Here is a 15,494-nt window from a genome sequence, read left to right on the forward strand (position 1 = left end):
GGTGTCCCCATGTGTAATGGTGGTATCTGTGTCGACACTCTGACACGTCTTGCAGCGTCTACCATGACAAGGTTGTATGGTGTTGTCCTGAAAGTCAGGCAGTTTGCTACGAACAATGATCTGTTAGAGGTTCAGTGGTTGTTTTAAAGACAAGCAATTAAGGTGTGGGGATGGTATTGGTGAGGTGCTCATCCTCATTGATAATGTGTTGCAGACCACGAAGAATGTGGCGTAGTTTTTCAGCTCCTGGGAAGTACTGGACAATGAAGGGTACCCTGCCATTTGCAGCTTGTATCTGTCTCCTGAGGAGGTCATTGCGATTTCTCGTTGTGGCACATTGAAACTGGTGGTCGATGAGTTGAGCATCGTACCCTGTACCTATGAGGGCATCCTTGAGTACTTCCAAGTGACTGTCAATTTCCTCCTCATCTGAACAGATCCTGTGTGTGCACAGGACTTATCCATGGGGGATATGTTTTAATATGTTTCGGGTGGAAGCTAGAGAGTGTAGTATCATGAGGTTATCAGTGGGTTTGCGGTAGAGTGAGGTGCTGAGGTGCCCATCCTTGATGGAGATGCATGTGTCCAAGAATGAGACAGATAGTAGGGAATAGTCCATGGTGAGTTTGGTGGGATGAACCTCGTTGAAATCACTGTGTAGTTGTTTCAGTGACTCGTCACCATGGGTCGACAGGAAGAAAGTGTCGTCAGTGTACCTAGTGTTTAGTGTTGGTTGGAGGTCCCGCGTAGAGAAGTAGTCTTGTTCGAACCCGAGCATGAAAATGTTGGCATATTGAGGTGCAAGTTTGGTCCCCATGGCTGTTCAGTGTGTCTGGATGAAGAACTGGTTGTCAAAGTGAAAATGTTGTGGTTGATGATAAAGCGGATGAGTTGTAGGATGGTGCTTGGAGATGTTGAGTACAAGGATGTTGCCAGGTTGGTGAAGCTGCTTGCGTTAGAGCTGTTTTCCCTGGAGCATCTGAGGTTGAGGGTCATGGATAAAGTGAATAGACAAGGTCTTTTCTCTGGGGTGGAGAGTCCAGAACTAGAAGGCATAGGTTTAGGGTGAGAGGAAAGATATAGAAGAGACCTGAGGGGCAACTTTTTCACACACAGGGTGGTATGTGTATGGACTGAGCTGTCAGAGGAAGTAGTGGAGGCTGGTACAATTACAACATTTAAAAAGAATTTGGATGGCTATATTAATAGGAATAGGCAGGGTTTAGAGAGATATGGGCCAATGGGACTAGATTAGTTTAGGATATCTGGTTGGCATTGATGAGTTGGATTGAAGGATCTGTTTCCGTGCTGTACATCTCTCCAATTCTATATTATTTGTAGTGTGGGTGTGCAGAGTAAGGATTCCAGGAACACCATAGTCCTTTCATGTACATGGTGGCCAAGGGGTCTAATGAAACCATCTAACACATGTCATTTTGGAATCTTCAACTTGTTATGCACTCAGATCTCCAAATCCATCATCTACCGGTGATGCTGCAATGTCAGTATTCATCACTATATTTAGAGTTGTAGAACAGTAAAACATTTTCAACCTGCCTCTTTGACTTTAATTTGCTGCAGTTTTGTTTTCTTGGTCTAGCCACCAGTGAATCCAGTGATTGAAATTGTTTATTAATTCATTCATGGGATGAGGGTGCCACCAGCTAGGCCAGCATTTATTGCCCAGAGGGCAGTCAAGACTCAATCACATTGCTGTGGGTCTGCAGTCACATGCAGGCCAGACCAAGTAAGGATGGCAGTTACAAACAAAAAACATAAAAAATGCTGGAAAAACTGAGCAGTTATAACCGAATTTGTGAAGAGAAAGCAGCATTAATGTTTCAGGTCCAGTGACGCTTCTTCAGAACTGATGGTAGCTAGGAAAAGGTTGGTATTTGTTGAAGATGGGGTGTGGGAGAGCAGGATAAGTAAACAAGAGGTGGAAATGGAGGTTAGAGAGCAAAAAAAATAATCGGACAGATAAAGGTATATGTAAATACCAGCCTGAAGTCGTCTCCACCTCCTGCCGCTTGCTGTGTTCTTCCAACCTCCTGCTTGTCTACATTGGATTCCAGCATCTGCAGGTTTTTTTTGTCTCTGGGACAATGAATAGCTGCTAATGGGGATCACAAGTAGCGGACAATGGGTTGTGTGTGGTGGCAGCCCATGTGATGACAAGACCTGGTGTGAGGAGGTTCGGGTAAGGATATGGGAGAAGGTGCTCAAGCTTTAAGATTGTTGAACTTGATATTGAGTCCAAAGGGTCTCCGGGTTCCCAAGCAGAAAATGAGATACTGTTCTTCCAGCTTGTGCTGAGCTTCACTGGAGTGCTGCAGCAAGCCTGAGACAGAGATGTTGGCTCAGGAACACAGTAATGGTTTGAAATGGCAGATGATTGGAAGCTCAGTCATTTCTGCAGACAGAATGGAGGGTTTCTGCGAAGCAGTTGCCCAGTTTCCACTTTGTCCCTCCAGTATAGAGGAGACCACATGGTGAGCAGTCAATACTGTAGACTAGATTGAGTAAAATGCAAGTAAATTGCTGCTTCACCTGGATGGTGCGTTTGGGGTAGTGAGGAGGGAGGAAGTAGAGTATTGGGCTGACTTGAGGTAGCAGAAATGGTGGCTTTTAATCCTATAGATGTGTATGCTGGTGGGATGGTAGGTGAATATAGGGGACACTCTAATGCTGTTGTGGGAGGGAGCAGAAAGGGTGAGAGCTGAACTGTGGGAGATTGACAGGGTCTTCAACCATATCCAACCAATCAAGGTGGCGGAGAATCCTCAATAGACGTTTCTAAGGTTTCCTTGTCGAAATTGGTATCATTGGAACAGATGAGATGATGGAGCTGGGAGAATGGAATAGAATTTCCTTCTTTAAAATACGTTATTGTACCAGATGGGGTTTCCTGACAATTGGCACTGAATTTGTAAACATTAGATGCTTAATTCCAGAGTTTTATTGAATTCATATTCCACCATCTGTCATGGTGACATTCAAACCTGGGCCTCTGGATTAATAGTTCTGCCATAACAGCACCAGGCTGTTGCTTCCCCATGGGTTCCAGTTTGGCCCAGACTTCCATAGAATCCCTACATTATGGAAACAGGCCAAATGGCCCAACAAATCCACACTGACCCTCCGAAGAGTATTCCACCCAGATTAATTCCCCTACCCTATTACTCTGCATTTCCTCTGACTAATGCACCTAACCTACACATCCCTGAACACTACAAGCAATTTAGCATTGCCAATTCACCTGATGTGCACATCTTTGGACTGTGGGAGGAAACCGAAGCACCCGGAGGAAACCCACGCGGACAGGGGGAGAATGTGCAAACTCCACACAAACAGCTACCCGAAGCTGGTATCTAAGCTGGATCCCTGGTGCTGAGAGGCAGCAGTGCTAACCACTGAGCCACTGAGCTGCCCTTTGTGCTGATGCTTTTTGGAAAATTTTTATAGTTTATTTTCTTCTAACTCCAGGAACTTTAAATTTCAAAAGTACTTTGAATTGTTCCAGTTGCTTGTAACCCATCTCTCCTCCTTCACACTTCTTTGTGAATGTGCTTCTTCTGGATTTGATATGATGCATCCGCTGCAGAATAAATACCAGAACCAGGATATAGATGAATAGGTAGAAAACAAGAGATAAAGACACATGTACATTCAAGTCACTATTTGGATCTCTCTCGAAAAAAAGTTAGAAGTTGCAATTCGGTGATTTCTATTTGGTCACTAGATGTTCAGTCACCAGAGATTCAATCACCAGTTGTCCTGGCAGTTAGGCCAAGAGAACGTTACTAAAATGATTTGAAGCGAGTCCTTAGTCAATTCTGTAGTGAAAGCTGAAGTTCCACACCTGTAGAGATGCAACAGAATTACCTATCGCCTGCAAACAGTTAAAGCAACATCTTACAAATCAGATGAAGATGCTGTTTGGGAAGAACTGAAGGAATAAGAAATAATATTTAACAATGCTCCTCAAGGAATTGATGTTTGAAAGGTATTTGACCTCTTTGACATTGATTATTCTAAGTTTGAGTAGTCTTTAGGCTTATTATGTAATCAGCATGGATCCCATTGCTATTTTTGGGTGGTGTACATGGAAGAATTTTGAGTATAAAATGGGGATGGCCCAGAGGTGTTCCCAGGATTTCTGTTTACCAAATGGATTATTTTCCCACTGTCTAACAAATTAGAATTTTGGATGGAATGTAAGTTGTCTGGAAACCCAATATATATGGGTTCGGTTTTATTATTGATGGATAATGGACCTGAGTTGCATCTTCTCACTGTCCAGGATTATTGAGTGTTGAAGCACAATTTGAGATGAAAATCAATGCAAGTGGCGCTATGGACATGCAAAAAACTTGGCACTCAAAACTAAATATGTCATTTATCTTGTTATTGTGCTACTTATAAATTGTCCTTGTTAACTCATGCAGTAAGGTTATGGTACAGAATGTTCTGTGTCATGGAACATGTTTCAAAGTGTAGGGTCATATTTTTAAACATTGGGTACTATGTACTGGACATTAGTAGCATCTTGTGTTCTATGACTATTTCCCTTGTATAAATTAATTTGTACAGAAGTGGATGTATTCTGATTAAAATTAGTGTTGCACATGCCCTTATAATGGTTGAATGGTTGTGAAATTAACCTACTTGGAGGTAACTTTTACTTGCAGTTTTCTCCCTGCTACCCGACTTGATAAGAGTAAGAGGTTGTTGTGTAAGGTATTTCATTGATAGCCAGTTTGAACATTTTAAAGATCAGGTTCATTTTGCTCTTGTTAAAACTTACATCCACGTGTGTTCTGTTACTTCAAAACTTCTGCTGAATTATATTGCTGAATTATACTGTAAATTGCTGATTTATACTGTCTGATACTTTAAATTTACCCCCAAATAGTGGATTAAATGTTCTTAAACCTTCCTTTTGCCAGTTGTTACACTTTAATTCAGTGTTAATAAGCGACGCTGTTCAGTTTTGATTTCATAAAAGCCCTTCATCATTCTGTGACCTTGTTGAAGTATGAATTACCCATTAATGTACCACATAAGCTGTTTTAGCTGAACATGTAGAATTGTACATCCACTGTAATTAGCTGAATAACAAATAATTGAAGACCAAAATTGTAAACATCCCCTCTAACCATGGAATGCTGAAGCCAAATATCCCCCACACTGCCAGTTTGGCTGAGAAATATTAGTAAATGCTGAGCATTGAGAACTGAATGTGGTATCTTCTCAGTCCATATCTTTTCAATTCAGAATGCAAAGTGTGAATAGATGTAATGGTAGGTCATAGGATTCCTTGAGCCTGTTTCGCTCAATATGATTTTTGACCTCAATTGCATTTGCTTCTCTGATTCTTGTTAGATACTTCCAGAGTTCAAACATCTCTCCAATTTGGCTTTGAAAATGCTCAGTGACAAGTATCATCAGTCCTCTGTGCTACAGAATTCCAAACATTCGTACTGGCTGTCTCAAGAAGCTGCTCCTATGTAAGATCAAGAAATAGGAGTAGGAGTCAGCTATCTAACCTTCAATCCCACTCCGCCATTCAATAAGATCATGACTGATCTTTTCTCCTAGCTCCACTTACCTGCCCTCTCGTTATAACCACCTGATCATTTCAATTTGAAACTCAGAAATAGCCTCCTCAATATTTAGACTTGACAGTCAGGGAAACAAAACTAGGGAGCACCATGTCAATTAGTAGAGCTGCTTCTAATGTTTCATATATTGCATATCTATGTATTATCAGGGCCCACAGTTTTATTGCCCCAGTTACCTATAGCAAGACGTAGCTGTATCCTGCAATATGAATATTGCTGCAGTAACTCAATAACAATTGTTCCTTAGTAAAACTGGTGAGCATTTATGGACCAAATAAATTAGTGAAATATCTGGATAATCTTCAAATTTAAAACTTTGAAGAATGGTGTATGGATGTAACAAAGAGAAAAATGCATGTTTTTACTAGTGTCCAGGAAAATCAGATGGTGAGGTTAAACGGTAAGAAACTTCCTAATTGAAATGACACTAGTAGAACAATATGTTGGTCAGTTGGCTGAATGACATAATCAGACATTTATCACCGTGCTTAAGACCCGAGCATAAAACTTAAATTTCTGTTGCATTACTCATGTATAGAAAGATATCTTGGAGCATTTCCGGATCAGATTTCATCAGTAAACTATCTGGTATTCATGCTTGATTCTCCACTGTTCTGATAGTATAATATTACTGGTTGAACTAAAATGTGTATTGTACTTGTGATCAAACACTATCTGTAGGCTTAGAATGCTGAGCCTTCTGCATGTGTAATCATGTTGTACCTTGAGGGATTACCTTGGAATGCTGCACAATACAAGGTGTCTATTGTAAATAGGCCATTCTGTGAGCAAAGCACTTGATACTCATCATGAGATGCATCAATTTATTGGAAGAGCATATTATGGCTTGTCACAGTGACTCATTAGGAAGAATACAAGCAAATATAGGTTATTACTGGTAACTATCAGTTACTAATTTAGGTGTAGACATGCTTAATAGCCAGTTTTCATAGAACAGTAATAGTCAGAATCAATACAACTGAGTACAGACTTCAAAGTTTTTCTTTATTTGTTTCCACGTCCACCACTCATATTAAATTGACTTGCTGTAGTCATGCGGAATATCCTTGCATGATTTCTGGAATAAGTGTGTCATATTTGCCACTCTACCAGTTTTTGTAAACCTACTTTGGTTCTGTTGCTAATGTCACTGGACTAGTAATCCAGAAGTCCATGGGAACATGGGTTCAGATCCCACCACATTTCAGACTTATTAAATGCGTTTAAAACCAGTCTCACCAACATGATAGCTATCATTGAATGTTGTAAAAATCAATCTTGTTTACTGACTTTTTGGCACGGCGATCTGCTGATCCCATTCTGGAAAACAGGTGACTCCAGACCCACAACAAACTGATTTTTTTTAACTGCCTACTGAAATTGCTGAACTAAAACTCACCACCTGGAGAATTAAGGAAGGGCAATAAATGGTGTTCCTGCCCGTGGCATACTCATCCCATGAAAGAATAAAATAAACTTCTTTTGGCAACCTGGGATACTAGTCCTCTGGACTAGATGACTTATCTACGATAAGCATAGCCCCATTCTGTCTATCCATTTTTACTCAGTTTGTGACTTCTTACTTTTACGAATACTTTGTTAGTAATATCTTCTTCAGTACAGACTGAATTAAAGTACTCACTATGTTTTCTAGCTTTATCCCACATTTGTTAGAAGTGGAATCCAGCTGACCTCTTTCATTTACTTTGCCATTGTCTATTGACTTTCAAATTCCATTGCCTGACTTTAAAACTCTGTTTTTCATGGAAGGAAATGGTTTTAAAAATACTGACAAAACACTGACTCAAAATTACCTAATCACACAGGTCAGCATAGATAACAAAGCTGTCTGAACTGAAATTAACATACTATTAAAAGGCATTGAAACTATTGAACCTGAGAAGCACGGACAAGCCCTTATTTCCTATTTTGATTTATGTTTTTTGTGAATTTTAACCTATTGGCGATGCAACCTTGCCTGTATTTAGCAAACCTAAAAAAAACTTTCGCAGACAGACAGAATAAGCTAATAAGTTTACGAGATTCAATAATGTAGCATTCCAGATTCCAAAAGGAGTGAAAATTTGAGCAACTGCACCCCACTTTCAGGTATAGCTTGTTTGCTGTCAACAGTGAAGAAATTTCCCATTTACACCTGTTTTGGGCATCTCTATTACTCCTCTACCACCATTAGCACTTCCTTTGTCTTTTGCTACTGGAACTACCACTATCTGCCCCATTTGACCCTGCCTGCTCTGTCAATAATTTTAAAAAGTGAGCATTTTCCATCCCCTTTCAGCACCAAAGAAGAGTATTATTGGACTTCAAGCATGAACACACTTTCTCTGAACACTCATGAGACACCTGATGAGTTTCTGCAGCTTTTTTTGTTTCTAGTTCATATTTCCAGCATCAAGATTTTATCTTGTTCGGTTTGTATCTATTTTGATTGACATTTGTGCAGTGAACGTTCTATGTTTAAAGCACTAGATCCTGTAACGTAATTCTTTCAATGAGTAACTGGGAGTTTAAACTTCATTTTAAAAGCTACTGATTTTATACTATAACGTAACCCTTATTTTGTGCACCATATCCCTCTTTTATGTTGCAAATGTTGCTCAACATTTTGTTTCAAAGCCCAGGATGCATAATAATATGGCAGGTAATGTATCAGGTGGATGCCAGGACTGGACGCTTGCCTGTACTCTGGATGAAAAACCATGAGATTTAGTAGCAGTTAAAAGAAGAAGGTATTGGGTCTTTCAAGGACTTTGTGTTTCCAAGAGATCAATTGTGTGAGGGGATTCTGTAGTCAGAGGTATAGACAGACGTTTCTGTGGCCAGCAGAGAAAAAGCAGAATGGTGTGTTGTTTCCCTGGTGCCAGGATCAAGGATGTCTCAGAGAGGGTGCAGAATGTTCTTACGGGGGAGAGGGGCCAGCAGGAGGTCATTGTCCACATTGGAACCAACGACATAGGAAGGGAAATGGTTGAGACTCTGAAGGGAGATTACAGAGAGTTAGGCAGAAATTTAAAAAGGAGGTCCTCAAGGGTAGTAATATCTGGATTACTCCCAGTGCTACGAGCTAGTGAGGGCAGGAATAGGAGGATAGAGCAGATGAATGCATGGCTGAGGAGCTGACGTATGGGAGAAGGATTCACATTTTTGGATCATTGGAATCTCTTTTGGGGTAGAAGTGACCTGTACAAGAAGGATGGATTGCACCTAAATTGGAAGGGGACTAATATACTGGCAGGGAAATTTGCGAGAACTGCTTGGCAGGATTTAAACTAGTAAGGTGGGGGGGGGTGGGACCCAGGGAGATAGTGAGGAAAGAGATCAATCTGAGACGGGTACAGCTGAGAACAGAGGTGAGTCAAACAGTCAGGGCAGGCAGAGACAATGTAGAACTAATAAATTAAACTGCATTTATTTCAATGCAAGGGCCATAACAGGGAAGGCAGATGAACTTAGGGCATGGTTAGGAACATGGGACTGGGATATCATAGCAATTACAGAGACATGGCTCAGGGATGGGCAGGACTGGCAGCTTAATGTTCCAGGATACAAATGCTACAGGAAGGATAGAAAGGGAGGCAAGAGAGGAGGGGGAGTGGCATTTTTGATAAGGAGTAGCATTACTGCTGTGCTGAGGGAAGATATTCTCGGAAGTACATCCAAGGAAGTTATTTGGGTGCAACTGAGAAATAAGAAAGGGATGATCATCTTATTGGGATTGTATTATAGACCCCCCAATAGTCAGAGGGAAATTGAGAAACAAACTTGTAAGGAGAGCTCAGCTATCTGTAAGAATAATAGGGTAGTTATGGTAGGGGATTTTAACTTTCCAAACATCGACTGGGACTGCCATAGTGTTAAAGGTTTAGATGGAGAGGAATTTCTTCAGTGTGTAAGACAATTTTCTGATTCAGTATGTGGATGTACCTACTAGAGAAGGTGCAAAACTTGACCTACTCTTGGGAAATAAGGCAGGGCAGGTAACTGTGGTGTCAGTGGGAAGCACTTTGGGGCCCAACGACCATAGTTCTATTTGTTTTAAAATAGTGATGGAAAAGGATAGACCAGATCTAAAAATTGAAGTCCTAAATTGGAGAAAGGCCAATTTTGACGGTATTAGGCAAGAACTTTCGAAAGCTGATTGGAGGCAGATGTTCGCAGGTAAAGAGACGGCTGGAAAATGGGAAGCCTTCAGAAATGAGATAATAAGAAGCCAAAGAAAGTACATTCCTGTCAGGGTGAAAGGGAAGGCTGGTAGGTATAGGGAATGCTGGATGACTAAAGAAATTGAGGGTTTGGTTAAGAAAAATAAGGAAGCATATGTCAGGTATGGAGAGGATAGATCGTCCACCCTCTGACGACCCCTTCTCCCACCTCTAGTACACCCCATCCACCTGGACATCCTGTGCTGGTCTCTTACCCGCCCTCGATCTCTTCATAACCAACTGCTGCCGCAACATTAACCGCCTCAACCCGTCCACCCCTCTTGCCCACTCCAACCTCTCACCCTCGCAACGTACAGCCCTCCACTCCCTCTACTCCAACCCCAACTCACTATCAAACCAGCAGACAAGGGAGGCGCGGTGGTAGTTTGGCACACCGATCTTTACATTGCTGAGGCTAAACGCCAGCTCGCGGACACCTCCTCCTACTACCCCCTTGACCATGACCCAACCTCCCACCACCAAACCATCATCTCCCAGACCATCCATAACCTCATCACCTCAGTGGATCTCCCATCCACCACCTCCAACCTCATAGCCCCACTACCCCGCACCGCCCGTTTCTACCTCCTGCCCAAAATCCACAAACCTGACTGCCCTAGCCTACCCATTGTCTCAGCCTGCTCCTGCCCCACCAAACTCATCTCTGCATACCTCGACACAGTCCTGTCCCCCTTAGTCCAAGAACTCCCCACCTATGTTTGGGACACCACCCACACCCTCCACCTCCTCCATGATTTTCGCTTCCCTGGCCCCCAACGCCTTATCTTCACCATGGATTTCCAGTCCCTGTACACCTCCATCTCCCATCACGAAGGCCTCAAAGCCCCCCCCTTCTTCCTTTCCCGCCGACCCAACCAGTACCCTTGCACTGTCACCCTCCTTCGACTGACTGAACTGGTCCTCACTCTGAACAACTTCTCTTTCCAATCCTCCCACTTCCTCCAAACCAAAGGAGTAGCCATGGGCACCCGCATGGGCCCCAGTTATGCCTGCCTCTTCGTAGGATATGTGGAACAATCCATCTTCCGCAACTACACTGGCACCACCCCCCACCTTTTCCTGCGCTACATCGATGACTGTATTGGCGCTACCTCGTGGTCCCATGAGGAGGTTGAACAGTTCATCCACTTCTCTAACACCTTCCACCCCGACCTCAAATTTACCTGGACCGTCTCAGACTCCTCCCTCCCCTACCTAGACCTCTCCATTTCTATCTCGGACGACCGACTCAACACACACATTCACTATAAACCGACTGACTCCCACAGCTACCTAGATTACACTTCCTCCCACCCTGCCCCCTGTAAAAATGCCATCCCATATTCCCAATTCCTTCGCCTCCTCCGCATCTGCTCCCAGGAGGACCAATTCCAATACTGAACAACCCAGATGGCCTCCTTCTTCAAAGACCGCAATTTCCCCTCAGACGTGGTTGACGATGCTCTCCACCGCATCTCCTCCATTTCCCGCTCCTCTGCCCTTGAACCCCACCCCTCCAATTGCCACCAGGACAGAACCCCACTGGTCCTCACCTACCACCCCACCAACCTCCAGATACATCGTATCATCCTTCGTCATTTCCGCCACCTCCAAACAGACCCCACCACCAAGGATATATTTCCCTCCCCTCCCCTATCAGCGTTCCGGAAAGACACTCTCTCCGTGACTCCCTCGTCAGCTTCACACCCCCCACCAACCCAACCTCCACTCCCGGCACCTTCCCCTGCAACCGCAAGAAATGCAAAACCTGCGCCCACACCTCCCCCTCCCCCCCCCCCCCCCCCCCCCCCCCCCCCCCCCCCCCCCCCCTCACTTCCCTCCAAGGCCCCAAGGGATCCTTCCATATCTGTCACAAATTCACCTGCACCTCCACACACATCATTTACTGCATCCGCTGCACCCGATGTGGCCTCCTCTACATTGGGGAGACAAGCCACCTACTTGCAGAACGTTTCAGAGAACACCTCTGGGACACCCGCACCAACCAACCCAACTGCCCCGTGGCTGAACACTTTAACTCCCCCTCCCACTCCGCCAAGGACATGCAGGTCCTTCGCCTCCTCCATCGCCAGACCATAGTAACATGATGCCTGGAGGAAGAGCGCCTCATCTTCCGCCTAGGAACCCTCCAACCACAAGGGATGAATGCAGATTTCTCCAGCTTCCTCATTTCCCCTCCCCCCCCACCTTATCTCAGTCCCAACCCTCAGACTCAGCACCGACTTCTTGACCTGCAATCTTCTTCCCGACCTCTCCTCCCCCACCCCCCTCTCCGGCCTATCACCCTCACCTTAACCTCCTTCCACCGATCACATTCCCAATGCCCCTCCCCTAAGTCCCTCCTCCCTACCTTTTATCTTAGCCTGCTTGGCACACCCTCCTCATTCCTGAAGAAGGGCTTATGCCCGAAACATCGATTCTCTTGCTCCTTGGATGCTGCCTGACCTGCTGCGCTTTTCCAGCAACACATTTTTCAGCTCTGATCTCCAGCATCTGCAGTCCTCACTTTCTCCATAGATCGAGTGAATCCTTAGAAGAGTATAAAGAAAGTAGGAGTATACTGAAGAGGGAAATCAGGAGGACAAAACAGGGACATGAGATAGCTTTGGCAAATAGAAGAAAGGAGAATCTAAAGGGTTTTTACAAATATATTAAGGTCAAAAGGGTAACTAGGGAGAGAATAGGGCCCCTCAAAGATCAGCAAGGCAGCCTTTGTGTGGAGCTACAGAAAATGGGGGAGATACTAAATGAATATTTTGCATCAGTATTTACTATGGAAAAGGGTATGGAAAATATAGATTGTAGGGAAATAGATGGTGACATCTTGCAAAATGTCCAGATTACAGAGGAAGAAGTGCTGGATGTCTTGAAACAGTTAAAAGTGGATAAATCCCCAGGACCTGATCAGGTGTACCCGAGAACTCTGTGGGAAGCTAGAGAAGTGATTGCTCGTCCTCTTGCTGAGATATTTGTATCATCGATAGTCACAGGTGAGGTGCCAGAAGACTGGATGTTGGCAAACGTGGTGCCACTGTTTAAGAAGGGCCGTAAAGACAAGCCAGAGAACTATAGATCGGTCAGCCTGACCTCGGTGGTGGGCAAGTTGTTGGAGGGAATTCTGAGGAACAGGATGTACATGTATTTGGAAAGGCAAGGACTGATTAGACTATAGGTGCTGGAGTAGGCCATTCTACCCTTCGAGCCTGCACCACCATTCATTATGATCATGGCTGATCATCCTCAATCAGTATCCTGTTCCTGCCTTATCTCCATAACCTTTGATTCCACTATCCTTGAGAGCTCTATCCAACTCTTTCTTAAACGAATCCAGAGACTGGGCCTCCACTGTCTTCTGGGACAGAGTATTCCACACACCCACCACTCTCTGGGTGAAGAAGTTTCTCCTCATCTCTGTCCTAAATGGCCTACCCCTTATTTTTAAGCTGTGTCCTCTAGCTCGGGACTCACCCATCAGTGGAAACATGTTTCCTGCCTCCAGAGTGTCCAATCTTTTAATAATTTTATACGTTGCAATCAGATCCACTCTCAGTCTTCTAAACTCAAAGGTATGCAAGCCCAGTCGCTCCAATCTTTCAACATAAGATAGTCCCGCCATTCCAGGAATTGACCTCGTGAACCTACGCTGCACTCCCTCAATAGCCAGAATGTCTTTCCTCAAATTTGGAGACCAGAACTGCACACACTATTCCAGGTGCGGTCTCACCAGGGCCCTGTACAGCTGCAGAAGAACCTCTTTGCTTCTACACTCAATCCCTCTTGTTATGAAGGCCAGCATGCTATTAGCTTTCTTCACTACCTGCTGTACCTGCATGTTTACCTTTATTGACTGGTGTACAAGAATACCCAGATCTCTTTGTACTGCCCCTTTACCTAACTCGACTCCATTTAGGTAGTAATCTGCCTTCCTGTTCTTGCCACCAAAGTGGATAACCATACATTTATCCACATTAAACTGCATCTGCCATGCATCTGACCACTCACCTAACTTGTCCAGGTCACCCTGTAATCTCCTAACACCGTCCTCACATTTCACCCTGCCACCCAGCTTTGTATCATCAGCAAATTTGCTAATGTTACTATTAATACCATTTTCTATATCATTAATATATATTGTAAAAAGCTGCGGTCCCAGCACTGATCCCTGCAGTACCCCAATGGTCACCCCCTGCCATTCCGAAAGGGAGCCGTTTATCACTACTCTTTTTGTTTCCTATCAGCCAACCAATTTTCAGTCCAAGTCAGTACTTTGCCCCCAATACCATGAGACCTAATTTTGCTCACTAACCTCCTTTGTGGGACTTTCTCAAAGGCTTTCTGAAAGTCCAGGTACATTACATCCACTGGATCTCCCTTGTCCATCTTCAGAGTTACATCCTCAAAGAAATTCCAGAAGATTAGTCAAGCATGATTTCCCCTTCATAAATCCATGCTGACTCTGACCTATCCTGTTACTGCTATCCAGATGTGTCGTAATTTCATCCTTTATAATTGACTACAGCATCTTTCCCACCAGTGAGGTCAGACTAACTGGTCTATAATTTCCTGCTTTCTCTCTTGCTCCTTTCTTAAAAAGTGGTACAACATTAGCCACTCTCCAATCCGCAGGAACTGATCCTGAATCTATCGAACTCTGGAAAATAATCACCAACGCACCCACAATTTCTCGAGCCACCTCCTTCAGTACCCTGGGATGTAGACCATCAGGCCCCGGGGACTTATCAACCTTCAGACCTAACAGTCTCTCCAACACCAATTCCTGGCAAATATAAATTCCCTACAGTTCAGGTCCTTCAGCCACTGTTACCTCTGGGAGATTGCTTATGTCTTCCCCAGTGAACACAGATCTGAAGTACCAATTCAACTCTTCTGCCAGTTCTTTGTTCCCCATAGTGTATTCCCCGGTTTCTGTCTTCAAGGGCCCAATTTTAGTCTTCACCATTTTTTCCCTTTCAATTACCTGAAAAAGCTTTTACTATGCTCCTTTATATTTTTGGCCAGTTTACCTTCGTACCTCATTTTTTCCCTGCGTATTTCCTTCTTAGTAATCCTCTGTTGTTCTTTAAACGCTTCCCAGTCCTCTGTTTTCCCACTTATCATTGCTATGTTATACTTTTTCTCTTTTGACTTTATATGTTTCTTAACTTCCCTCGTCAGCCATGGCCACCCCTGCCTCCTCATATGATCTTTCTTCCTTTTTGGAATAAACTGATCCTGCATCTTCTGCATTATACCCAGAAATATCTGCCATTGTTCCTCCACTGTCATCCCTGCTAAGGTATTGCACCATTGAACTTTGGCCAGCTCCTCCCTCATAGCTCCATAGTTCCCTTTATTCAACTGAAATATTGTCACTACCGATTGTACCCTCTCCCTTTCAAATTGCAGATTGAAGCTTATTGTATTATGGTCACCACCTCCTAATGGCTCCTTCACTTCGAAGTCCCTGATCAATTCTGGTTCATTGTGCAATACCAGATCCAGAATTGCCTTCTCCCTGGTAGGCTCCAGCACCAGCTGTTCTAAGAATCCATCTTTGAGGCACTCCACAAAGTCTCTTTCTTGAGGTCCAATACCATCCCAGTCTCCCTGCATGTTGAAATCCCCC

General features: G+C 43.9%; 1 protein-coding gene and 1 pseudogene across 1 annotated transcript in view; both read left to right on the top strand.

Moving 5' to 3' along the window:
* The window catches only part of LOC148148522 (uncharacterized), a 134,656-nt pseudogene extending 129,142 nt beyond the window's left edge, over positions 1 to 5,514 (top strand).
* Positions 1 to 15,494, top strand: part of alcama (activated leukocyte cell adhesion molecule a) — a 312,067-nt gene that overhangs the window by 152,024 nt on the left and 144,549 nt on the right. The gene's annotated exons all lie outside the window — the stretch shown is intronic.

This window comes from Chiloscyllium plagiosum, unplaced genomic scaffold (genome assembly GCF_037043375.1).
Source record: "Chiloscyllium plagiosum isolate Xiang-an unplaced genomic scaffold, Cpla_swu_hap1 HiC_scaffold_12, whole genome shotgun sequence".
NCBI classification, from domain to species: Eukaryota; Metazoa; Chordata; class Chondrichthyes; order Orectolobiformes; family Hemiscylliidae; genus Chiloscyllium; species Chiloscyllium plagiosum.